This window comes from Rhincodon typus, chromosome 8, assembly GCF_021869965.1.
Source record: "Rhincodon typus isolate 14 chromosome 8, sRhiTyp1.1, whole genome shotgun sequence".
Taxonomy (NCBI): domain Eukaryota; kingdom Metazoa; phylum Chordata; class Chondrichthyes; order Orectolobiformes; family Rhincodontidae; genus Rhincodon; species Rhincodon typus.
In genome coordinates this window covers 16,527,309-16,555,252 of record NC_063339.1, presented here as the reverse complement: position 1 = coordinate 16,555,252, position 27,944 = coordinate 16,527,309, and the positions used below count along the sequence as shown (strand labels likewise).

The window sequence follows — 27,944 nt, the reverse complement described above, 5'->3', positions numbered from 1 at the left end:
AAACGTCAGCTTTCCTGCTCCTCTGATGCTGCTTGGCCTGCTGTGTTCATCCAGCTCTACACCTTGTTATATCAGAGATAATGGCCTCGTGGTATTGTCACTAGATCGGAAAGCTAGATAATGTTTCTGGGCCCCTGGGTTTGAGTCTCACAGATGGTGGGATTTGAAATCAATTTTAAAAAATGTGGAGTTAAATAGTGACCACAATCATTGTCATTTTAAAAATAAAATACATCTGGTTCACTAATGCCTCTTAGGCATCCTTTCCTGGTCTAGGCTACATGTCAGCCCAGACCCACAGCAGTGTGGGTGACACTGCCCTCTGAAACGACACAGTTGTCTCTATCATTGGAAAATCTTAAGGATTGAAATGGGACTGACCACCTGATATCAACCTAAGCACTAACAATAGCAAACATAGCCTTGTCGACCCTACAAAGTCCTCCTTATCAATACCTCAGGGGTAGTGCCAAAATTGGGAGAGCTGTCCCACACCTACGCAAGCAACAGCCTGACATAGTCAGACAGAGAGACTTCCCTCAGAAGCCACTTATTCTGAGCAGTTAGACTTTTGGACCTACACTTCACAGAATTTGAGAGAAGTAAAGGCAACCTTTTGCGCCACAATACTTGTAATTTAAGAAGTCAGGTTATGTAAATATAGCATAGCCCTCATCTAGCTAATCACTTTGCAAGAATTAGGAAAGAGTGGTCCAAATATCAATGAAAATGTTAGAACATCTCCATTGTTACAAAGCAACAAATTGTCTGGTTTACCATGAGGAATGGCAGGGAGATCTGCTGTGCACTTTGTGGGGTTATGGTGATAGGGAGGTGTTGAGTGGAGCCACTCAGTAAGTCTTTTCTCTCGGTCAAAGTAATGACTCTTGGGATGTCTAATAGAAAATGGTATCAGTGATCCCACTTCCTCTCTGGTGCACTGAAAATCCTGGCACCATGTTGCGGAAGCACACTGGAAATTAATTTAAATTAGTCTTTTAATATTAATTTAATGTAAGTTAATGACTGTGTATCTTGCTTAACCACTGCTGAGTAAATCAAACGTTTAGATCACAGCACTCGGTTGTGCTTTGCACCTGGGGTACCAATGACACAAATAAAACTCAGCTCATGTTATAATAGCAGCTTTGTGGAAAGGTAGAGGAGCAGCGATCTGGTGTTGCAGAACATTGACACACCAACGAGCTGGAGCACAGAAATCTGGCACAGTCTTTTCACATTCTCTATTCCCCATGTGGGGCCACAAGTTTCCTCTGTTCGATAATTCTGCTGAAAATCATGCTGGCGTCAATAAATGTGTAATGCTCCATTAAAGAGGTAACTGAAGCCTCGCATCCCCAAGCACCCAGCTACATGATATTCAGCATCAAACTAGTGGCAGCTGAATCCATAGTTCTCCCCATGCTTCCCTCAGTGGGACAGTGAATGACAAATCTCTCATTCGAGCTGTACCCCGTGCCGAGCTGGGAGGAACTTAGCACCAAAGGCAATGGGAACTCACACAGCACAGGTATCTTCCTGCTAATGCTCTCCAGATCAGTGTGTACCTCACTCAAACTGTATGCAGTATCCAAGCTTACCTACCCTTTGCTGCATACCCAGGTATTTGCCTATTATATATACACGTGTAGGTCTGGATGAACACAGCAGGCCAGGCAGCATCAGAGGAGCAGGAAAGCTGATGTTTCTTCAGAAAAAGGGTCCTGACCCGAAACGTCAGCTTTCCTCCTCCTCCTCAAATGCTGCCTGGCCTGCTGTGTTTATCCAGCCCCACACATTGTTATCTCAGACTCCAGCATCGGCAGTTCTTACTATCTCTTTGCCTGTTACATTACTGGCTCAGTTGATGGCGAATCCCATGAGAATTGGGTACATTGACAATTATACTCGTCATCAAAAAGTCATTGATGAGTTGGTGGATTGGGCGGATAGGTGGCTGCTGAGGTTCAGCACAGAGAAGTGTGTTAGTAAGAAGATTATTGGAAGACAAGATAAAATAGGAAGTAGAATTCTAAAGGGGATGCAGGAGCAGAGGGGCCTGAGTGCATAGGTGCACAGATCATTGAAGGCAGCAGGATCACTGGAGAGAGAGCAGTTATTAAAGCGCACAGTGTTCTCAGCTTTCGAAATGGGCACCAAATACAGGAGCAAAATAGGTGATAAAAACCAAAAGAACTGCAGATGCTGTAACTCCAGCAAAAAGAGAAGTTGCTGGAAAAGCTCAGCAGGTCTGGCAGCATCTGTGAAGAAAAAATCAGAGTTAACGTTTCGGGCCCAGTGACTCTTCCTCAGAACTCAGGAAGGGTCACCAGACCCAAAATGTTAACTCTGATTTTTTTCTTCACAGATGCTGCCAGACCTGCTGAGTTTTTCCAGCAACTTCTGTTTTTGAGCAAAAAGTTGATGTTAAATTTACACAAGACAATTGTTTGACTTCACCTGGAGTATTGTATACAGTTGTGGGTACCACATTGTCAAGTCAAGTCACCATATTCTCACCAGACAATAGGGCTGTTCTCTCAGAGAGAGATGACTGGCAGTGACTTTAACCTGAGGGTCAGCACACCTCAGGCGAGGATGGAGTTTAAGAAGGAAAGTCCTTCACGGTAACCTCAGCTGGTGTGGATTAAACTCATGCTGTTGGCATCAAACTGCTTCATAAACCAACCATCCAGCCAACTGAGCTAAACCGACTCTGCATGGGACGGAGTGCACAAAGATTCACAAGAATGGTTCCAGTAATGTGAAACTTCAGTTATGGGGATCGGTTGAAGATGTTGGGACTGTTCTCCTTGGAGAGACGAAATGTAAGCAGAGGCTTGAAAGAGATTTTCAAAACTTTGAACAGGTTGGAAAGAGTAGATAGGTTCTGACTCATAAAGGAAAAAAGAATGAGGGGCATATAATTAAAGTGATGTGCAAATGAAACAAAGGTGATATGAGAAAAGACTTTTTCATCCAACAAGTTGTTGGGGAATGCATTGCTTAGAAATGTGGTGGAGGCAGGTTCAACTGAGGAATTCAAGAGAGCACTAGATGTTTATTTAGAAAGAAATGGTACACAGGGATATTTTGGGAAAAGGCAAGAGATTGATACAGGATAATAGAACATGATTAGCTGAAAGGCATCTTTCTGTACCATGGCAATTCTCCACGAGTCTTTGATGGAATAAAAGTGTGGAATGTATCCCACACCGGGAAATGCTGAAGTTTAAAGTATATTCATGAACTGCCTTGACTAAGGAACTGTTTATGGAGAGAGGGAAACTCAAGAAACTGACTCTTAGGCCACTGACAGCAATTAGGGGAGGTGAAGGCCTAGTTGTAATGTCACTGAATCCAGAGGCGCAGTATCATGTTCTGGGGATAAGAGTTCAAATCCCATCTTGACAGCTGGTAAAATTTGAACTCAATAAAAGAAAAATCTGGACTTTTTTAAAAAGTTAATCTAAAGTAACAATCGTCACAGAAACCCATCTGCTTTGCTTGTGTCCTTTAGAGAATGAAATGTGTTGCCCGTAACAGGTCTGACCTACATGTGACCCCAGGATCCCTGACTGACTCTTAACTGTTAACGGGACTGTTATACCAGAGGCCCAGATAATGTTCTGGGGACCTGGGTTCGAATCCCACCATGGCAGGTGGTGGGATTTGAATTCAATAAAAATCTGTGATTAGGCGTCTAATGATGACCACTAAACCATTGTCGACTGTCAAGAAAAAACCCATTTGCTTCACTAATGCACTTTAGGGAAGGAAACTGCCATCCTTACCTGGTCTGGCCTACATGTGACTCCAGACCCACAGCAATGTGGTTGACTCTTAATTGACCTCTGGGCAATTAGGGATTGACAACAAATGCCAGCCTTGCCAACATGTATTTTTTTTTAATAAGTGACTGATGGTCCCACTGTTCAACCTTACCAACTTGGCAAAGGATAGGTGGAATGATATGAATAGGCTGTCATTCGTCCGAAAGTTCAGGATGCTATCGCTAAATGTTTGGGGTCTGTTCAAGGACTTAAAAGGTTGAGGCTGACAATGTTCTGTAAACTGAGACCTTGGATGATGAGTGGTTGCTGCAAGCTATGGAAAAGTAAGATGAAGGAGAAAACTTCTCAGTTATTTACCAATGAACCATAAACTCTCAAAGAGCAGACAGAGACAATTTGGTCATTTTGACCTCAAATTAATCCCGCTTCCAATATTTGAATCCCTTTCCAGCTGCAGCAATGTTGTTTCATTTTAGCTGCACATTTACCATGGATATATCCTTGGACTGATTATGTCATGTCGCCTGATTTTGACGGATGACCTGTGCACAGATAAGTGATGGAGTCCTCGCGATTCTTTACCAGTTTGAATCTGATGAGCTTCCTTACAGACCGATGCTTCCCTTCGGATTTGCACACTCCCAGCAACACAGAATTCCCAGGTTGACCAGGTTACCATGCTCAGTGGATGACATCCAAATCACCATCTGTCTTTGCGCCAAGTGGAACAGGTTGTGATCATTTTCGATCATCTTTGCTGCTTGCATCAGGAAAGGTCAAGGTCAGGCTGGTGATGTTTCAATACATCCACCCGCCAGAGTATTCGGGATATGGACAGGATCCCTCCTGTCTGCCTGAGGAATGGTGCCAGGCAAGGTAAGTTTTCCAAAGCAAACTGTCATAACCTGTATACCTCTGTCTAAGTCTTTTTTCACAACCTTTGATCCGTACATCATTGCTTACTATGATCTGCCTATACTGCTCATAAACGAAGCTTTTCACTGTACTCTGGTACCTGTGACAATAAATCAGGCAAATAGGACTGGCAGTATCTAGATACTGTTCAGGTCACCATTTGTGTCAGAGGATAATTCCCTTGTGTAGCCTGTAGCTCTGGGTAGTGACATCTATTACGCTGAATTTTCCAGTGATGAAAGGACATTCAACCCAATATACCGGTGTTTACACTCCATAAAGGACTTCTTATCATCTTATATGGGAGTTGTCTTTTCCCTAGGATGGGAAATGCACATTTTTAAGGTGAGAGAAGAGAGATTTAAAAAAGACACGAGGGGCAAATTTTTTCTACACAGAGTGTTGTTCACATGTGGAAAGAACTTCCAGAGGAAGTGGTGGATGTGGGTGCAATTACAACATTTAAAAGACACTCGAATAAGTCCATGAAAAGGAAAGGTTTGGAGGGATATGGGCCAGGAGCAGGCAGGTGGGACTAGTTTAGTTTGGGATTATGTTCAGGATGGACTATTTGGACCGAAGAGTCTGTTTCCATGCTGTATAACTTTATTCTCATTTCCCTAATTATTTTTATTGACTTGTATAGCTTCCCTTTAAATTCTCTTGTTCTTTTTGCCTCAACCTCTCCATGTGATAGCACATTTCATAGTAAAGAGTTTTCTCCTGGGTTTCTTTAATTGTCACTATGCCTTATATATAATGCCACTCGTTTTGGGACTCTGAGACCAACTGTTTGATAAATTTTAAACCAGATCGCCTCACTTCTGGGCAAAAAAAAGTGTCAGTCAGTGGCAGAATACAGCAGGCAGCCCAGTTCCAGCTTCATGAAGTGCAGAGGTTCACATGAATCCGATGTTTGATCCACAGCATGAACAGCTCGGTGAGCATCTTCCCACTGACCCACCACAAAACGTTCTCCTTGTGCATCAACTTGCACAATTCCCATTCATGCCACCACCACTCCCTGACCTTTTCATTGGCATTATCTGCATGGTCATTAGCTTCAGTGCTACCATACCAGTGTACAAGATAAGTACAATGGTGTATCAAATGAAACACATTATTTTGGTATCAACCTTAGGTACAGGTCTTTTGATACGGGAAGACAACACAGTATCTAAAGTAATCATTGGCGAGCTAAACACAACCAGAAAAAGGGAAAGAGTAAGAAAATAGAAGGGTTTGTACATAAATGATGGTTGTTTAAATTTGAAAAAGGAAAATTAGCTGAGCGAGGTAAAAGCCTAGTGGAGATTAGTGTAATTGGAATGTGACATAGGAAGGATGTAAGCTGTTCTGAAGAGATGAATTAAAGTGAAGTGGAGGAAAAGTTCCATTATATCACAACAGAGAAGACTAAGGAACATTGAAAATAAAAGCAGAAGCAGGCCATTCTGTCCCTTTGGCCTGTCCTGTCACTCAACTAAATCATGACTGGTCATCTATCTCAATGGCATTTTCCCACACCATCCCCCTATCCCTTGATATACATTTGAACATAAGAAATAGGAACAGGAGTAGGCCATCTGGCCCATCAACCCTGCTCTGCCATTCAATAAGATCCAGAAATCTATTGATCTCTGCCTTGACCATGCTCAATGACTGAGCCTCCACAGCCTTCTGGAGTAGAAAATTCCAAAGATTCACGACACATAGTGAAGGAACTGCATAGAACCACAGAATACCGCACAGAGAAGGTCTATCGTGTCCATGCTGACCACCCCTCTCTCCTCATCTCAGTCTTCAATGGCCTACCAGCTCTAGACCTTCTCCTGCGCACTCCTCCCGAACCCATCTCTCCACCCTTAGCAAAGTGAAACATCCTTCCTGCATCCAACCCTGACAAGCCTGTAAGAATTTTAATTGTTTCAACAAGATCACATCTCAATCTTCCATACACTAGAGAATATAGGCCTGGTCCCTCCATAAGGGCAAACCCAAATTCAGTTTGGTGAATCTTCGTTGCACCCCATCGATGACAAGTATATAGGCAAAGAGCCAAAACTGTACACAATACTCCAGGTGTGATCTCACCAAAAGTCGATGCATTTGCAGCAAGATACTTTTACTCTTGAACTCAAACCCTCTTGCATTAAATGTCAATATTCTGTAACCTTCATACCTGCCTGGTGGACCCACATTTTAGCTCTTGGTGACTTGTGAACAAGGACACACAGGTCCCTTTGGACATCAACTTCACAACCTTTCACTATCTGAGAAATTCTCTGCATTTTCTTTTAAAGGGATAATAAATCATTCCTAATAAGCAGCAAAATGAGTAAGCAGAAATTATTGATAGGAATTTTCTAAAAGGTGGCCAAATGAAAAACTCTTAAGCCTTTTGAGATAAGTACTTAGTTATTTGCTGCCTTTCACTAATAGGTGCATTCACAAAATCGTTCATCCTAATTTTTGACTGTCCCTCCACATTTGCTGCACTCAAATTTGAACTTTTAGTTCATGGTTCTTACTTCTCCCTCTCAAGCCTAACTCCAAATTCAGGTGACAATGCCAGATTGTCATGACAACCAGGTGCCATTGAATGATTCCGTTTAATAATAATGTTGGAATTCCCCCTCCAATCTCAAAGTGATAGCTACATCACTCCTTTTATCAAACTATTACGACATGAATGAATCGATAATTTGGTTTCATATGATATTGGTTGGCAAATAAATGTTGGGTTGGATGTCAATACCTTGACCTTCACTGAGTAGTGCCACAAGATGTCTTCCATCCACCTGAGAGGGCAAACACAGCCTCAGTTTAACATCACAACCATAGCTATAGGTATACGACAGGTCTTCAGATCATATGCTGTCTTCAATCAGTTATGTTAAATTTCCCTGTGTGGCATCTCTCTGGAGAGGAGGCCTCAAAAGAACTGGCCTCCAATTTAGGAAACATAAAGAATTAATTTTTATTGTCTGTCAGAGTTAATGTGCCTGTGAAGAGAGGGGTCTGATCAATATTCTGCACTGTGCCAGGTTATACACACTGAATCTTTCACTGTGAATTTTCTAACTCCACTTATATCTTATGAACCACTTAAAAGGCCCTATTGATCCTTAATTGTGGGTTTCTGATGCAGCCTACTAATTCTCTTTAGGAATCAGCAGCTGTGCCTTTAACCTTTTCTTAGCCAAACCCTTTCCTTGGCTCCCAACTCACATGGCTAGTCATTCTGTGCCCTGCAATACATATGTGCCTTCAGAATGGAAGTTACTGGAAGTCTGGGTGCAAATAGCTGGAAGCAGAGACAAAAATGATGATGTTGTAGTTATACTGACCCCTTCATATATTAGTGGATTGAAAAGCACAACAATTCATGAATGACCTATATTAAGAAATAAGTCAATGACTTAAGGGGAATTTATTGGGCTCAGTCCCACACCTCATTTCTTTACTGTTTTTTTCACATGCACTCTTACACTACTACATGATCTTGTGGCCTAACTAGAGGTGGAGAATGAAGGGGGAAAGAAATCCTACAGATGTATTCTAAGCTACTTAAAGTAGATCTACTGCACAACAGTGTGGAGGCCTGCACTTGACAAGGTCAGGCGACTGAGGCAGTGTTTAATGAGAGCTACCTGAACTGTTTCATTTGTCTCTGACCAGGCTTCCTGCAATGCCTGAAAATCAATTCCACTGAAAATAAGTTTCTTTAAGGGCCTTTCAAACACCTGTCGTAAGTAAGATATCTATAGAAACAGCAAAAGCAAATTAAAGGGTTCGTAATAGATTTTGTGTACTGTTTTGTGAAGAGTGTAAAAGACTCTCTCTTCAGCAGAATTTATGAAGGTCTGTTTATGGCTAGTTCTCAGCCCGAGTTGTCCCAGATAGCAAAAGTTTTAATGAGATCCAAAACACATTGGGCCAAATCAAGGGTTTTTTGACTAAGTCCAAGTCATGACAGGTTTTGAGGGATTTCCACCACAAGGCCTAGCAGCATTTCTTGCCATATCTTACCAAACCCACCTCACTAAATATATACCCACCTCAGTGGCACTCCTCAGGTCCAATTCTAGCCTTGTCTTCCCACAGGCCATTCCCAGAACAATTTACGACTTATCAGATATCCATTGTAATAATGCAGAAAGCCCAACTGGAAAGGAACATCATTATTGTTGAACATTTTCCACTACTCATGGCAATGGAGATACATAAAAGTTAGTCCCAGCCTGAGACAGACATTTCTGCAAATCCATCCCTGGGTCTGCGTTTTTTTTTTTAAACAAACAATAATCTAGGAACCAATTCTAGAAACTTACCCAGTACTCACTGAAATCCCTGAGTCTGCTTTACACTTATTCTTTTCATAATCAACCTGTTTAGAAATGCCACAAGATTCCTCTGGAACAGGTGGGACATGACCGCAGGCAGAGCTCAGAGGTAGGGGCACTACTACAACACCCCTAGGTCTGCTTTTTTTTTTGCTCCTCATATCCAGATGTGCTCTCCCACACAACTGAGCAACTTCCCCACCACCGAAATCACAGTGACTATTATTTTTTATATTTTTTAAACTACTGACCACCACCAGTAAAAACATTTGTGTAACCAATTAGATATTTAGATACAAAGTCTGTTGAGGGTTAAAGGGCTCCAGTGATGAGTTCCAGCTGGGCAAACCTGTTACCAAGGAGACTCCTCTTCAATGAGTTCCATGAGGAGATTAAGTACTGATTCCCCATTGGCTTTAAGGGAGTTATCACATCCTTTCCCCTCTGAGTCCAAGGGCTACCCCTTGCTGCAGTTATGATGAGGCCCCATTCCTGTTGCTTTCTGGGTATGGTCAAGAGGCATATAATAAGCAGGCAAATGGCTTTTCTATGAAAACCATTGAAGAGTACTGCACGGGGCTCCTCCATGGAGATGGGTCTGCCTCTATAGAGGGTTCTTGGTGGAGATGGTCGATATGTGTGGTCTTCTTCCAGATTTTGACCATTTATGACATTGTTCTCTTTTTTTTCCCAAAAGATAACTCCCGAGATCACTGGTGAGCCATTGCCAAAGGTCCTTATCTGGATTATATCTCCCCCTAGTAATTTCTGAGATCTAGGAAAAACCTCCACTCTGTTCTGTTCCTTGGAGTTGGAGAATGTTTTTATGGCTTTCACTTTCTCTTTGACAGAGCATAACGTATCCTTGTCAACTCTGTACCCAAGGTACCTTATCTCATTTACCTAGAACATACATTTTTCTCTTTTTAGCTGGATTCCAGCCTCAGAAACCTCCTCCAAACTTTCCATATGTTCCTTTCCAGTAACTCTTGAGATTAAAGCTTCATCCAGATGGATTGCCACTCTTGACACCCCTTGGAGTATGTTCCCCAACACTCTTTGAAAAATGATGCAAGCTGAAGATATCCCAAAGAGCAGTAAGTATACTCATACAGTCCTTTATGAGAATTTATAGTAACATACTTCCTGGATGACTCCTCAAGCTTCAGTTGGAGGTAGGCGTGGCTCTTTCAATTTGAAAAATTATGTGACCCCATGCCAGCCTTGCATAAAAGTGTGTCATGCTATCTGTCGAAGGAGGAAACTCTGTTGATTGTCAACTCATAATCCTCGCAGAGATGGGCCAAGTTGTCAGATTTTACAACTGAAACTACTGCCTGGTCCATTCAGATGCCAAGTTCCTCTCGTCATTCCACTTCTGCCTTGGCACATAGGGCATTGATGAGCAGACCTGCCTTGAATTGTTTGGGTCTGGCCCCCAGGTCTACATAGATCTTGGCCCTGGCATCTCTTATGTTCCTGAGGTCCCCTTGAAACACTTTGGGATACTTCCCAACAATTTCACATAGATTGCCAGTCTCATTTTCAAGATCTCTTGCCAATCCTGGTGGATTTTCTACAGCCGGTTCCTTCTGAAAAAGACTTTTACATCACCACTAATGGGAGTCAGACTGTCTGTGCCCCTGCCTAACTGGGTTTACAATGGTCCCTATAACACACAAGGGGTCCCTATAACACACAAGGACTCCCTAGCCCATTTGGCTAAACTAGCCTTGGTGTTTCACAGGCCTTTAGGCAAGGTGCCCTGTCCGATTTTTCTAAAGGTTTTTTCCCAACAATAGATTCAGCAGTAACTACATCAACTTCCATGTCTAGGAGGTGGTGATTTACCTGGAGTTTTCTCCTCCTCCTCGGACACAATAAACTTTTACAATTCACACACTCTCCTACAAATCCATCATCTGTTGCAAGCCGGAGGACTGCAGCAGTTCAAAAAGGCAGCACACCACCACCTTCTCTAGGGCAACCAGGGATGGGCGAGAAATGCTGGCCAGTCAGCGACGCCCATATCCCACAAATGAATAGAAAAAATATTCAGGGTGCTCTTGGCATAGTTATTAGGGATAGGACCCATTTACACCTTACTGCTCCATCCGGAAGAATTTTCATGACAGGAAAGTGGAACGGAAAAAGGATTCTTGCATCCGTTCTTACCACCTAATGTCATGAGGGAATCAGTCCGATCAAAGCTTCCCAAACCATCCTGCCTCCAATGTCTTATTGCAAGACAGATGGCAGGAGGTGGAGTTAGGGAATTACAAATTTGAGTCAGATTGGTTTTCTTATTGTAGCCATTTGAAGGCTGTTCACTTACTGCTGAGTTAAGAAGAATTGTGAGTTCAAGTCCCCTCTGGAATATAAATTCTTGACTGATACTCCAGTGTCACGCTGAGGGAGTGCTGTGCTCTCAGTGCACTGTTTTGGATGAGATGTTAAACTAGATCCCCATTACCCCTTGGAGCTGAATGTAAAACATACACAGCATTATTTTGAAGAAAGTTTAACTTGCAAAAATAAAACTCAAATAATCCTGAAAACATGTCTGATAGGAATTTTTCTCTCTTGAAATATTTGCAAATGAAAGGAACAAATAAGTTGATGTTTTGAGAGCTAATAATTTAGGACAAGGGAAGAAAATGTTATCCACCCACAACACAGCGCCTGTTTTCTTTATTTGAAATAAAAATCTGTTACTGATATATCTACACAGCCATGTCATTGCTAATAATTACATTTCTCAGAGAAAAAAAAGGAATAAATTAGGTCTTGATTGAATTGATTAGAAATGTATATAATATATTTTTCTTCCTGCTATGAAACTAAAGAAGACAGGCTAAAATATTCATAAAATCAGCAGCATCTCAGTGAAATTATTGAAGCTCTTATAGGTGTCAACTCCCTGAATCTCAGTAGGAAACTCCCACAATTTAAGCACAAGCATGTCATTCAAGCTCTTCGGGAAATGGGCACTTTACACAATACCCCGCAATTTTATTGCCACACCAGGTCAAGCATTTGGGACATAAAGGTTCCTTTGACACATCCTTTGGCATGTCAAACCTCCCATATTGATAACTAAACTGCAAAGCTTAGAGAGAGGAACTGGATTTTTTTTAATTAAGTGAGGAACCCATCACCACAATAAAAACCATACTAAAGAGCCACACCTTGTGCTTTCAGGATGTAAGGAGCAAACACAAAGGGCTCGTAGATTATTGCAATAGGCAGTGGTTAATTTTATAACAAAATCAATGCTTGCTGACATTTGTCTTCTATATGACCATACGGGAGGGGACTTCATTATGTTCTGGTATCTGAAGCCCATAATCTATCTCCAGGTTTTATTAGCACAGTGAGACTTTGCATCTGAAGTAAAGCTAATGAATAGGAAAATGCTAATAACAAGTATGAACTAACAGCAAGTCCATTTCCCAGCACTGTCATCTGCCACCTGACAAGGGTAGGTGAAGGTTGGGGTTGGATGGCGGGGGTGGGGGTGGTGGGGAATATGGAAATAATGTATTTATTTGTTAATTACAGAAGAGTCTGCCCCCGCCTATGCTCCCACAGCGCTCGCTGTGAAAAGCCACTGGCTCGAGGAGACGGTTGAACACAGTTCATCAGTGCAGTGTGATTGCTGGCCCCATTGACAAAATAATTTGCACCCGTCGCTTTTTTGAGGCGCGTGTTAAATGACGGATTTGGCACGCCGATTTTGAATTTTAATCGGAAGTGAAGGAATGACACTGTACATCAAAACAAAGCATCAGATGTTAAATGGGCTTTTGCAATCACTGTCAAACAAGACTCCATTAAGGAGCCATGACTTCATGAGCATCAATCACATTTTTTTTTCAACTCCTGTATATATAGCTTTAATTAGACTCCAATTTTCAACAAGCAGTTTGCTAAGTTGTTGCGAAGCTCCTCATGTTGATGGCGAAAATGTTAGAATCTAAATGGCGGTACTCGTATACAGGGCTATGTTTTTTTTAAATGCAGGCACATATGTGTCTATTATATACCTGGGTATTATATATTCTTTAGTAGGAACAATCCATTATTTATTATTTCCTTTGTATTTTCCTACTCTCCCAACTTTCTCCTTTATCGGCATTCTATTGATGCCACAACCTTAACCATTATTCCATAGTTACCAACGTGATGCTCAGAGGACTAGGTCAATTAAGAGCTGACAAAGTTGCACCCTGCTGCTGTTAGTTATATGCTGTGCAGGTTACACTCTAGTTCTTCACCAATGGTTAACAAAGTGACTTGGAATAGGACAATTATCTCACACATTCAGTGAATAGCAGCACAAAATGGTTTTGAGCTGAATAAATGGTCCAACATTTATGGAAACTCCACTTCAACAAGATTTGCCCAAAGTCTTCAACTTTGTTCCCTATGAGTCATAAAGTCATACAGCGTGGAAAAAGACCCTTCGGTCCATCAGTCCATGCCAACCATAATCCCGACCTAAACTAGTCCCACCAAGATTTTCAAATTCATTTAGAGAAAAGTCCCTGAACAGTGTATTGAGGAATAAGTGTTTTTGTATTGTATTTTAGCACTAATATTCCATACAGGTTTTGTTATAAAGACTATTCCACAACAGCTAAAAACAGTAAAACAACCAGATATGTTACTGTGAGAACACTCCTCAACTTTCAACAGTTTCCATACATCCAAATCCTGTGTGCAATGAACACACGAACAAGGAACAAGAGTAGCCTGCTCCACCAATCAATGAGATCATGGCTGATTCGATTTTAACTTGAATTCTACATTCCTGCATACCCCAATAATCTTTCGTCCCTTTGGCAATCAGGCCCACATCTTGACAATATTTAGTTTCTCTCATGCAAGGGAGATTCCTGTTAACAACACAAAACAAATTTAGCACCAATTAGACAATCCACAGCTACATTCTATTTTTCTCTCTCTGCAACTTCTCTGGAGGAGACCATCCTCTTTAAAGGTAAATTCATCCAATCTTAAACACAAAAGCAATGCACTGTGCATGCTGTGAAATAAAAACAGAAAGTGCCCAGACACTCAGCAGGTCTGGCAGCATCTGTGGAGAGAAAACAAAACAACAGAGTTCATAATCTTTACAGGCCTCCTAAAAGCATCAGCATCTCTTCTTGATCTTTGATGGAGAAAATAAAGGAAATTGCATTGTAGCTGAAGAAAAGAACCAGGGCAAGTTTCACAGCTCATCATAGCCTCTCAAATATTGACAGACCCACTGTAAATTTATAGTAACTATGTTGAAATCCAAAAGACAAAGAGAACAGCCAAATCCTATATTTAGATTGGATACTTAATTCCTGTTTGGAGGTTTTCAATATCAAAGTGGATTCCATAAGCATTTTTTTTCCTATTTATTCATGGGTCACTGTCTGGGCCAACATTTATTGCTCATCCCTAATTGCCCAGAAGGCAGCTAAATGTCAACCACGTTTCTATGGGTCTGGAGTCACATGTAGACCAGACAACCTAAGGATGGCAGCATACCTTGCCTAAAAGGATACCAGTGAACCAAATGAATTATGACAATTGACAGTGATTACGTGGCCACCATTAGGGTGGCAGTTTTATTCCATTTCTTTTAAAATCAAATTCAAATTTCACCATCAGTCCACGTCCCCAAAATACTAGTCTGGGGTTTTGGATTAATAGTCTAGTGGCATTGTCACAACATCAATCCCTCACATATATTCAGCTTGGGTTTTCTTGCCATAACCACCACAGTTAGCTCACAGTATTTGATCCACATAGAGGTTGAAATTGGTCATATTCTTATCAAATGAACATCAGGAAATTTTGACTCTCAGTCATGCAACTGTCCAGGTGTTAAACAGGTCAGGTGTGTCAGTAATGAGGGCACAGGGGATCATCTCATTTTTATCTATTCACCGTTGGACCTCAATAATCCTTCTTTCATTCTAAAGTACAGCAGCTTCCTTTCCTTTCACTTCTGATGCTGCCCCTTTAAGGCTGTTCTGGAGACAATGTGGATCAACAATCTTGTCCTGCCAACTGGTAAATGTGAGCTATAAACTGTGGCAGCTCTTGGATTTAAATGAAGTATATTTGAAGAGTAGTCAGTGTTGTTATGTAAGAAACATAGCTGCCAATTTTCAAAAAGCAGGCACCGACAATAAGCAGCATGGTAATAACCAAATAGTCTGTTCTAGTACTTTGGGTGGAGGAATAAATATTGTGGAGAAATACCTACTGTTTTATGAATAACATCACAGAACATTTTACATTGCACAGACAGGGCAGAGATCCTTGCTTTAACGTCAAATCCGAAAGAAGGCAGCCTCAACAGTATAACTCAGGATTTTAGTAGCATGTCAGGTGAGATTATCTGAAGCAAGACCTGAACCTGCTGACATACTGATCTTCCAATGTCGAAGCTAGAGTGATGCAACCCAAGCCAACATCCACTAATTCCCAGATCCAGTATAGCACAGTCCTTGTCAGAAAACCGTGGCTACTCACGGAATAAACAGTCAGGGAAACACTCTGAAGAAATTTAAGTTGATGTTCAGATTCTCAGATCAGTCATGATCTCATTGAATGACAGAACAGACCTGATGGGCTGAATGGCCTAGTTCTGTTCCTACATCCTACAAGACCGTACAGCCTTACCAGAGGACACAGTCATAATAAAACCTGGTAAATTTGTTTGTGCCAGTGGGGCAGATAAGGAAATGACTGGAAATGTGTTGCCAGAAAGAACGGGGGAAGAAAATTCAGAGGTAAGGAATCAGATAGGTACTTAAAAAGGAAAACAGCAGGAAAATAGCTTGCTGCTATTTGTTAGCTCTTTCAGACAGCAAGCAGAAGCATGATCAACTGAATGGCCGCTTTCCATGCTTTATTATTCAATAATCTTATCCGCTGATCTACAACATTGGGTTTAGACCCAGGTGGAAAGCTGAAAATCTACCTCATTGACTTTTTTTCTTCAGTCATTTGTATGCAAACCTTTTAAGGCCCACTTTATCTGATGGGGGATTTACTGCCTGCACCATACTCCTGAGATTTGATGGACTGTTTCAGTGAAATCTTTCACTCACATTCTCTGAAGCTTAGCTTTTTAAGTTAGCTTTGTTTTGCATGCATCTTCCCACCAGACCTAACTAACCCAGCCTATTTATAAAAGGTCAAGTGGGTCATTAATGCTTGTTAAGGCATTAAATTAACATAATTCTATCTACTTACCCTTGCCTGTCTTAATTTACCACCTGCAGTAAATTACCATGAAGGAATCTGGATTGAATCATACTTGCATCTGAACAGTAAAGGTCTGTTATTACATACAGTTACCCCCCAAAAGTACCTTAAATAAGTCAGAATGGATAATTGAACTGGAAGTAGAGGATTTTAAAATGAGGAATAGAATACACTGCTTGCATAGAAAGAGAGAAGACACCACAAAGGAATCAAAATATCCAAGATGCAGGGAAAGATGTTAAAAAAAAGCTGAAGACAGAAGAGGTAAGGCAGTTTTTTCACTTACCAGGCAAGTTAAGTTCTTTGTTTACAGCTCAACACAGCAAAGTAATAGGTTACTGAATGGAACTGTCTTCATTCTGACTGCATTCACAGAAACAATAAGTGTCAAGTGTCTTTATTGCTCTTGTAGCAGGTTGTTGTTTGAACTTATGAAACAGAAACAAAAGCAGTTCAGCCATTTTATCTTAAAGCATCTCTCCTGCATAAATTCAACACCCTGTTCAAATCAATTGTGAGTGGCTCACTAGCTCAGACACTCTAGCTCACACTTAGGAATTTGTGAATTTCGAGTCTGCTCCTTATATTCCTTCCTTGCCCAGTGCATGAAGTTGTTTTCTGCTGACATCTGACACATTACTTGTGATATAGTGGAAATCTATAGTTATTGGCTGAGTCAGTGATCATCTACCAATATAGAAGTCAATTTAAGAGATAATAATGATCTTGAGAGGCTAGACACATTGTTGTGGAAAAAACCTTCAAGGTCTATGTTTTCCCACATCGAGCAAAGAAGGTAACGATTGCAAATTACACTTTGAAAGAGAGGACTTGAGACATGCTTGTGATTTTTGAAGCAAGTTTGTGTTACAAAAGGCATGTGTCTCCATTAATATAAAGGTTTTATTTCATTTGAAGGAAGTGTGAGATCTCCTTGATTCTATAAGTGATGGAGGCCTGGATTTTCACTGCAATGAAGAGCCTTTCTGTTGTGGTGAAAATGGTGGCTGAGACCAGATAGCCTAACCCCCGCCTTGAACATACATACCAATAGGGACATGTTAAGCTATTCAGCCCCTCTAGTTTGCTCCACCACTTTAGAAGATCATGACTGGTCTGATTGTGGCCTCAAAGTGATTCATGTACCATGATACCTAACTGACTCTACATCAGAATTCCAGCCCCTCATGCAACTTAAATAATATGCTACTTTTCTGTTCTTCCTGCTAAAAAGGACAAATTCACATTTTCTCGCATTTTACTCTATTTGTCATTCTTTTTACAACTCATTTAACTTGCCTTGCTTATATCCTTTATGTCTTCTTCACAACTTACTTACTTATCTTCGTACCATACCTGAAAACAATACTTCCTGTTTCTAAATACAGTCTTATAACAAAAGTGAACACATCCTAAAGCATTGAAATTAATATTGTTATGTCAAAGTGTCTATAACCACTTGTAGCTGTCAATCAAACTGTGAAAATACAGTGATTATGGATGGATGGGAAACAGCCATGCAGTGCTAATACTGTAATGATTTGGAGTAGGTGGTATTGGACTAGGTTGGACAAGGTCAAAAATCACACGACACTAGGTTATAGTCCAACAGGTTTATTTGAAAACACAAACTTTTGGAGCTTTGCTCCTTCCTCAGGTGTAGTGAAAGAGGGGGTACCAAGACACAGAATTTATAAGTAAAAGATCAAAGGAACATACAACTGATAGGAATGTATTGAATAAACCTAAAATGGCTGGCTGACTCCCTCCTGTTAAATCTTTAATCAGTTAGAAAGGCAATGCAGGTTTCGATTGATTAAAATGCAAATCCCAGAACTTGTTTCAAGTCACTGCCCCAAGAAAACTAAAGATTTTATCAGTTTATACAACAGGTGACATCTCACGTCAGACATTGCATTTTAGGTGTGAGGCCTTGTTTAGAATCTGTCTGTATTTTAACCTGGAGTTTTAGTTCCAAAGCAGGAATTTAAAAAATTGAATTTGCATGCGCAGATACATTCTGTGTGTGTGTGTATGGGGGATGGCGTCACCTGCAGTGCAACATGAACTCCAGATCACGGTTGAGGCCATCCTCATGGGTACTGCATGTGGCTATCAGCCTCTGCTCAGCAATTCTGCATCGTTGTGTATCCCACAGTCTGCCTTGATGTTTACCCAAAGATCCAAGGCCGAATGTCCTTGACCGCTGAAGTGTTCCCCCACTGGGAGGGAACACCCCTGCTGGCGATTGTTGTGCAGTGTCCATTCATCCATTGTCATAGCATCTGCATGGTTTCACCAATGTACCCTGCCTCGGGGCATCCTTACTTGCAGCATGTGAGATAGGCAACGTTGACCGAGTCACATGAGTATCTGCTGTGTAGTGGCGGGTGGTGTTCCCATGTGTGATGGTAGTGCCCATGTCGATGATCTGACATGTCTTGCAGAGGTTGCCATGGCAGAGTTGTGTGGTGTTGTGATCAACGTTGTCCTGCAAACAGTGGTCTGTTTAAGGTTTGGCATCTGTTTAAAGGCAAGAAGTGGAAAGGTAGAGAAAATCTTGGTGAGGTGCTCATCATCATCAATAAATGTGTGGAAGGCTGTGAAGAATACGGTATAGTTTCTTCATTCCAGGGAAGTACTAGACAAGGAAGGGTGCCCTATCTGTAGTATCCCATCTCTTGTCTTCTGAGGAGGTCATTAAGGTTTTTCGCTGTGACTCGTCAGAACTTGCAGTCGATGAGTCAAGCCTCATTCTTATCAGGGTGTCCTTCGCATTTCTCATCATCTGAACAGATCCTTTGTATGTAGGGCTTGTCCACAGAGGATGACTTTTTTAAATGTTTAGGGTGGAAGCTAGAGAAGTGCAGCATCATGAGGTTATTTGCGGGCTTGCGGAAGAGTGAGACACTGAGGTGTCCATCCTTGATGGAGATGAGTGTGTCCAAGAATGAGACTGATTCTAAAGTGTAGTCCGTGGTAAGTCTAGTGGGACGGAACTTTTTGATATCGCTATGTAGTTGATTCAGTGATTCCTCGCCATGAGTTCAAAGGAAGAAAATGTTGTCGATGTATCTGGTGTATAGCGTTGGTTGGAGGTCCTACGCAGCAAAAAAGTCGTGTTCGATCTTGTGCATGAGAATGGTACATTGGGGTGCAACTCTGGTTTCCATGGCTGTTCCGTGTGTCTGGATGAAGAACTGGTTGTTGAAGGTGGAGACATTTGTGGTTGAGGATGAAGCAGGTGAGTTGTAACATGGCGTCTGGAAATTGGCAGTCGGTGGTACTGGGCACTGAGGCTGTTGCAGTGATGTCGTCATCATGGTGGATGCTGGTGTAGAGTGCCAAAATGTCCATTGTGACAAGGAATGTTCCTGGTTCAATTGGTCTATAGCTGCTGAGTTTCTATAGGAAATCTGTAGTGTCGTGACAGAAGCTGGGGGTTCCCTGTACAATGGGTTTCAAGATGCCGTCGACATAGCCGGAGAGGTCCTCCCACAGGCTCCCATTGCCTGATACGATGGGACCTCCAGGTATGTTGGCTTTGTGTATCTTCGGAAGGCAGAAGTCCCCTATGCCAGAAGTACATGGGATGAGCGTGCATAGGGTACTTCAAAGGACCAGATCAAAAGTCTTGATCAGTCTGTTGAGTTCACGGGTGTATTCTTTGGTCAGATTGGCAGGTAGTTGTCTGTAGAGTTCCTGTTTGTTCAGTTGTCAGTACAATTCTTTGCAGTAGTCGGTTCTATTCTGTACAACAATTGCGCCTCCTTTGGCATCAAACCAGCAGACAATGTTGTGATTGATCTTGAGAGCATAGATGGGTGACGTTTTGTGCTACCTGGTGAGTGCAGCTGATCAATCTGGAGTTCACGCATTTCTTGACAGCTTGAGCATACATGTCAAGCCTAGGAGCAGCAGCCTTCTGGAGGGATTCAGTTTGACTCCTTCTTTAGTCGCTCCAACACGGATCTCTGTCAACTGCTCCAATTCATTGGTTAGCTCATTGGGCTTGCTGCTGACATCTTGGAAGAATTCCCGAAGTCTCATTCGTCTGATGAATTCCTCTGTGTCTGCAGTGAGATCAATGGGATCCGTTTTGGTGTGGGGCAGAAATTCAGTCTTCGGCTAAGAACTTCAATCTTGTCTAATTGAAGGGTGTGGTCGATGGATTTTCCCATGGTGGTACCGCTCTTCACTGTGGTACCAGGGGAGATTTAGTTATTGCTGGTGGTGATGCCAATTTTCTCCAGTTTCTTGTTCTTGGTGTGCATGTAAATTGTGTAGTCACCTCGTCTGCTTGGCAGTGTCTCCTGCTATGGGATGAATTTGCATTTGAAGATTTGTATTTGCAGATGCATTCTATTTTGTTCAAACAGCACTCAATTTGTAGACACAGTCAGTCAATGAGGCATTTTATAAATTCCTGCTTTGGAAATAAAACAAGTCTGACTCCAGGTTAAAACATCAGACAGATTCTAAACAAGGCTTCACACCTAAATTGCATTGTCTGACCTGAGATGTCACTTCTTGTATACACTAACTAAGTTTTTATCTCAGGGCAGTGACTTGAAAGAAGTTCTGGGATTTGCATTTTAATCAGTCGATACCCACATCTCCTTTCTAACTGATTAAAGATTTAACAGGAGGGAGTCATCCAGCCATTTTAGGTTTATTCAATACACTCCCATCAGTCGTATGTTCCTTTGGTCTTTTACTTATAAATTCTTCTGTGTCTTGATACTTCCTATATCCTTACACCTGAGGAAGGAGCAAAGCTCCAAAAGCTTGTGTTTTCAAATAAACCTGTTGGATTATAACCTGGTGTCATGTGATTTTTGACCCAATGGAAACCCTTGACTCTAGGTCAACAGTTAAGTGACATAACAAACCAGCTTTTTTTCAATGGTCCAAACTATTTTCAGAGATTTAAAGAGCAGGAGGTTTAAATATCTTGGTAGCTTGACAGCTCCCTTTGACAGGTGTTTCTAACACGTTTGACAGATCCTCTGAAAGGGTCTGTATAACAAGTTGTTGACACTTCTGACAAGTCCTTTTGACTTTACATCAAGCGGGTTTGACAGTTGACTTTGACAAGTCTATTAACCAACTTTCCCTCTCTAAGTTGTATGAGCGCAGCTGCTCCAATGTTCCATGTAAGGCAATTGGCATCGGTGTACTGATCGCAGCATAGACTTCCAATTCCAGAAGTTACTGTTATGAACATGCATCAGAGGTCCATGCAGTCATTAAGGAAATTAGAGAGAACACTGCTGTTGACCATCTCAAGGAGCCTGGCAGTAACAATGATGCATACTTCTAGTAAATCTAAAGGGCACATGATCTCCACCAAAGGACTCCTTGCTTCCCCTACTGGTGTCACAGAAAAAGATCTAAACAGGCCCCTTACTTTTCCAATGAAAAGCATGAAGTTCAGAGCTGCTCTTACCAGATCACCTCTCCATTCTGTGGATTTAACATCCCAAGGCTAGGACCCAGCTGCCTCTGTGAACTACTCATGTACAAATCCAGATCTGACTCTATTCCCATTCCCTTGAAAATAGGGCCATATTCAGGGGTGGTCTTGTATTTCCAGGCTCATGGCATGGTACATGTCAGGGCAAAAGGTGATAAGTGGGAGGCATAGAGTGGAATGGGTTGGTACTAAATTCATATGGGGTCTATAAAGGACTATAAAAGTAGTGGTGAGGCATTGTTTGACATGGAATATATGAGGGGTGGGTAGAGGGACACAGCATGATATGGAGTTCTGTAGGCCATAACGGTTGGGGGGGGTACGCAGTTTGTCATAAGAGGCATTCACTCAGGTGGGTGGGGTGTCAGGCGACATGGGTTATTGTATGGGGGGTGAGGAGGTCAGGGCTGAGGGCTAGGGAGATGTTTAAACTTTTTATTCTCTACTTTTTATGTTTTGGACTTAATGCCGCGTCCCACCTCCTCACCTGACAGCCTCCTCAATTCTTCCAGAGTTGCCCGCTCTGAGTTATAAACCAGCCTGACTCCTCCCACATGCACTCCCCAAGCCAAGGCCCAGGATTACCATTTACAAAAGTCATGTTAACAGAACCAGGAATTTTCATATCTCTGCGTATCTAACTTAGGAGTGAAAATCAGGACTGAAGTGTTTCTCTTTATGATTTGTTGTTTACTTTTTAATATGCACCATTGGTGGTATTGAAGGTGCCTTTTACAACTTTAGACTTCCTTTGGACAAGATCTACCATCTTCCACAACTCTGGAAATTTCTCACTGGCACAAAAATAATTTGAGGAAAAAATAAGATCATCAGAAAAGGATTTAGCAGGTATTTCCTCATTACATCCTAATTTTATTTACCAAAATACTAGTCGTCTTCAACTGCATGGCATTGATAGCAGTCAGCCAGAAACTATTTGGTTAAACTTTGAATCACAATGGACAGCATTAATGAAGGCAGATTACAGCACATCAGATAGTCTTAGTCTTGTTTCTGATGGATATAAAACCAAAGCAGATAACTGACATAAATGAATTGCACTTCTTCACAATCTAGGCTTGAGGCAGTGCTGGGAGAAAATAAGGTTCTGAAAGCTACTTACTTCCCAAGATTTTATTCTTAAATGCAATGAGCTGTTCATTCATCAAGACTTGTAACCTGAACTTCAACCTAGGGCATTGAATCCTGGAAAAAAAATTGTTGCAATTTTTTTTTAAAAGTATCAGAATTGGAACTGACTATTTCTGAGGGGAATTTTCCTATTTTGAGTTGTGGGGAATTACAGGTAAGGTCATGCACATGCAGTGCCTGGTTGATACTTTTGAAGCACAAAGAGAACGACAAAGAAACTTCACAAATCTTCATAATTCACACCTTACTTTTCTTAAACTGAAAAGGTGTCAGATTCAAAATTATGCAGCTCTGATAAAAGGTCATCGCTTTGAAATATTAACTCCCTCTTATCCTCTTCAAGGTGCTGTTTCACCTGCTGAGTACTTTTTTATTTCAAATTTCCAGCCTCCACAATAATGTTATTGATTAACTTGTGTGATACTGTTGCAGTATCAGACTTAAGCAATACATCCCAATGTAATAAAAAAAATCTGTCCTCTGTCTTAGACCCACGTAAAACAAGCAATGTGTCGTAGTGTAAATGATGATAAGGAGGCATGAATTTGAAAGTGCACACAGCATGGTGGGGGCAGAACTGGATAACATAATGAATCTGAATTAGCATTTGATGTGTGAGTAGGGAATATCTGGAAGCAAATCCAGTGAGTCTGCCACTATATTGGAAAACCCATGTGTAATCAACATTAGAAACTAGCTGCAAAGGTTGTACAGTGCTCACCAGAACTACTCTACGTGAGAGAATGTTACAGTTCCTAAGGGAAAAAATATGTACACTGTCTCTGACAGCATATCTAGAATTAATTACATATCTAAGAACAGAGTTCCAGTTCATGAACTTGTTATTCAGAAAAACATCATTTTGGATTTATCCATTTATGTGCATGTCAATGATATTTAATAGAAATGATTTTGCACCACGTGGGTTCATTCAGTTACCTCCAAAATCATTCTGCCAGCCAAGAGGATAATTCTCCTTATTGTGTAATCATTGGATTTGAAGCTGAGGCACCTGAAGTGAAAGTTCAGGGGCCATGCCTTCCGAAGGAAAAAGGCAACATTAAAATCAATTCTTCTTGAGAACTTGGTGGACTTAGCTTCCATCTCATATTTATGTCGGTTAGGGCTCTGCGGTAAATCTGCCCCATGATTTATATTGATGCCATTACAAAGTCCAAAGCCAACGTCTTGCTTTGCAGAGACACACAAAATAAAGTACCTTACTCAATGCTTGAGCAATTCAGGCTCACAGTTTATCTAACCTACCAAAGATCAGAAGCCACAGCCACAACATACAGTCATCAAGGATTCATTGAGACTTCATTTGCATTGTTTCATGTGCTGTAGGGCTCATTGGCTGAGTGAGGTGGAGAAGGCACAGACTCTATTCAATTTCATGAGTAGCTTCATGGCTTGTGATTCCAATAGTATCAAGCATTGGCAATTTTGCAGGAATCCAGTGAGTGCTCAGTACATGTGCTGTGAGGCGATTTAGTGTGCTGTTCAAAATTGCCAAGCTGATGGTAGCCCACTTGAAGCGAATTGCATTTTAACGAATGCCATTTCAGAAACTGTTGCTGCATGTGAACATCTCTCTCCATCACTATAGTTGGCTTTTCAATCTCATTTTGGAAATTCCCCCAAAATAAGATGCATCCATTGTTACTTTCAAACATAATCCCTTTGCCAACAGTTGCATGCCATGTTCCAGGGAACCACGTTCAATTCCACCCTCAGATGACTGTGTGGAGTTTGCACATTCTATGTCTGTGTGGGTTTCCTCCCACAGTCCAAAGATGTGCAGGTTAGGTGAATTAGTCACGGGAAATGCAGGGTTACAGGGTTACGGTAGGGGAATGGGGTCTGGGTGGGATTCACTTGGGAGGGTCAGTGTGGCCGCACTGGGTCCAATGACCTATTTCCACACTGTGGGGATTCTATACCTCTGTAATTATATAAAATGTGTCTAGCACGTTTGCAGCCCATTTTACATCTCTCCAGATCTATCAAGTTGCATGGGCTAGCCTTACATTCCATTGAGCAAAGAAGATTAAGGGGTGATCTAACTAAATGTTTCAGATAACTGAAGGTTTTAATAGGATAGGTAGAGAGAAATGATTTCTTCTAATTGGGGTGAGTCCAGAACAAGCACCCATAGACCAAGACCAATAAGGTGCAATGTCAGGAAGCACTTCTTCAGACAAAGGACAATAGCAATCTGGAATTCTGTCCCCAAAAAGCTCCTGTGGATGTGGGTTAATTGATGAGTTCAAAATTTGGACTGGCAGATTTTTTTTTTCCCATTTAGCAAAGATATTCAGGGCTGCAGAATCAAGGCTGATAGATTCATTGATCATGTAGGTTAGCCATTGCCTAGCAGAATAGGCTCAAGCTGAATGGCCTATCACAGCTCCTATATTTCTAGAGAAATCAAAGGACACAAAATACAAGAGACATGTAAGACAGGCTGCTGATTCGCTATCATCCAATTCACACGACCACACAAAGTCAATGTCTCATCTAACCTACCTTTTAAAAATAAAACCAACACTGAAAGGCTGGAATTATTGGGTACAACTTTATTTTCTGCTGCGAGCTATTTTGGAACACCAAGTTCGATCATCACTGGTGAAAAATGATCACCTACCCTAAGCTGTTGATTCTTTTTCACAGGCCACAAGGCCGTGTGTGGAATTGGCCCATGGAAACCTGGTCAATGCCCCAGCTCCCCGGTGGCTACCAAGTTAGGGCACATCATATCACTGACTCCTAAGTGCTTTGAGATGCCTGGTGGTCAGAAAAGGTGCAATTAATTTCGCATTTTTTTTTCAAGGAAAATTAAAAGTGTACGGAAATCAGACTTGATGGGCTGATGGGTCTTTTCAGCACGGGTATGGCCCTGTATCTAAAAAGATGTGAGTGAGCATGTGTGCCTGTGGATGTGCAAGTGGGCAAGTTTTTGTAGGCATATTTCTATGTGAGTCTGTGTAGGCAGGTTTGTCTGGGGGGTGGTGGGGAGAGAAATGATGATGCATGTTACACTGTGCCCCAAACCAAGCCAGGCCTAATCACACTACCTCCTAGTGCCCCAGCAGACTTGCTTATAGTCATTACTCATCTTCCCACTTTTCATCCATTCACAGATTACTGCTCTCCCACACTTGCTGCTGATAAGCCCACTCTGAACCAAGAGGCAGTTGATAAGAACAGAACAACTAGGAGCAGGAGTAGGCCATGTGGCCCCTCTAGCCTGCCCCGCCATTTAATAAGATCATGGCTGATCTTTGAGACTCAGCTCCACTTACCCGCCCACTCACCATAACCCTTAATTCCTTTACTGTTCAAAAATTTATCAAGCCTTGCCTTAAAAGCATTCAGCGAGGTAGCTTCAACCGCTTCACTGGGCAGGGAATTCCACAGATTCACAACCCTTTGGGTGAAGAAGTTCCTCCTGACCTCAGTCCTACATCTGCTTCCCTTTATTTTGAGGCGATACCCTCTAGTCCTAGTTTCACCTGCTAGCGGAAACAACCTCCACTTTATCTATTCCCTTCATAATCTTATATGTTTCTATAAGATCTCCCCTCATTCTTCTGAATTCCAATGAGTATAATCCCAGTCTACTCAGTCTCTCCTCATAATCCAACCCTCTCAACTCTGGAATCAACCGAGTGAATCTCCTCTGCACCCCCTCCAGTGCTAGTATATCTCTTCTCAAGTAAGGAGACCAAAACTGCACACACTACTCCAGGCATGGCCTCACCAGGACCCTATACAGCTGCAGCATAGCCTCCCTGTTTTTAAACTCCATCCCTCAAGCAATGGCAGACAAAATTCCATTTGCCTTTTTAATCACCTGCTGCACCTGCAATCCCACCTTCAGCGATTCATGTACAAGGACACCCAAGTCCCTTTGCAAGCATTGGACAAAATAGCTTGTTGCAGATTCTGAAGTTCTATTCAGCAGGGTGACTTCTTCCTGACTGGCTGCCCTTGCAAAGGTTTTTCTGAGGTAATTATAGTTCCCAGGGCAAAAATACTCCCCTCACCCTCTGCCACTTTATATTTTGAGCATCAGAGCCTATAGTTTCAGACAAAGCCGGGCATACCCCAATGCACAGGTCCCTGGGCTGACGCCTTGATTTGCCCTAGCCTAGGGTTGGTTCTAAGTGAAGACATCAGTTCAGGATTGGATTAGAATTCCCCTTTTGAACATGCTGTTGATATTTACATATATATATATGAATGACATTTTGGTCATTAACCAGAATGTACATCCCCTTGCCTGTACTCCACCCCTGCATGAATCACTACCATCAAGAAAAGTAAGATATATAGATGTTTCAAAATGTTTGATTCGTTTCCAACTGATCTGAAAAGAATACAAATGTATTTTGTGCCCAATTTTCTGTTGTATAGTATTAGAATTAGTAAATATTAATGGAAAATGTTTCACATTGTTACTTTCCTTGCAGAGACCGCTAGCTTTTAAAAAAAATTTTGAACTTGACTTGTAATTGTTGAAAGGATGATACAAAGTTTCACATTTTAAAATGTTTACTGTAACATGAGATTAGAAGCACCATTGACTGACCAATGTTTTGGAGGGCAGCTTATACTTAGAACTATACAACTTATCCCTTTCATTTTTAAAACAACTAGTAAGTGCAATTCTTAGGTAGACTTTACACTACCCTTTTGAATAGTTATTTGATTTTTCCCAAACACAACACAAAGTAATTCTTAGCTCCTCAGGGTTTATTTCCTTTCCTTTACCAGCATGGTGAATTTTAGCCCCAGAATTTTATTATGCTCTGAACTGCCCATTTACTTCCAAGTGAAAAGGGAGTTATGGTATCAGGGATAACTAATCAGCACTTCTACCTGGATGCAAGGCCTATGTTATTCAGGTTGACATGGAGATGGCTTTGAGAGGAGAAGTGTTTCTTAGGTACTTATGAATCTCAACAAACGTGGGCAATCTGCCAA

The 27,944-nt window shown here is 41.5% G+C and overlaps 1 long non-coding RNA gene across 2 annotated transcripts in view; it reads right to left on the bottom strand.

Annotated features, from left to right (window-relative positions):
• Positions 1–16,943, bottom strand: part of LOC125483754 — a 34,031-nt gene extending 17,088 nt beyond the window's left edge. The window contains exons 1-2 of one of the 2 annotated variants that reach the window (XR_007262698.1): positions 16,877–16,943; positions 16,614–16,755 (exon numbers count right to left, since the gene is read on the bottom strand). This is a non-coding gene — a long non-coding RNA (uncharacterized LOC125483754). Of the gene's footprint in view, positions 1–16,613 lie in introns of both variants that reach the window. The other variant, XR_007262697.1, reaches the window with a different exon arrangement.
• Positions 16,944–27,944: the final 11,001 nt, after the last annotated feature.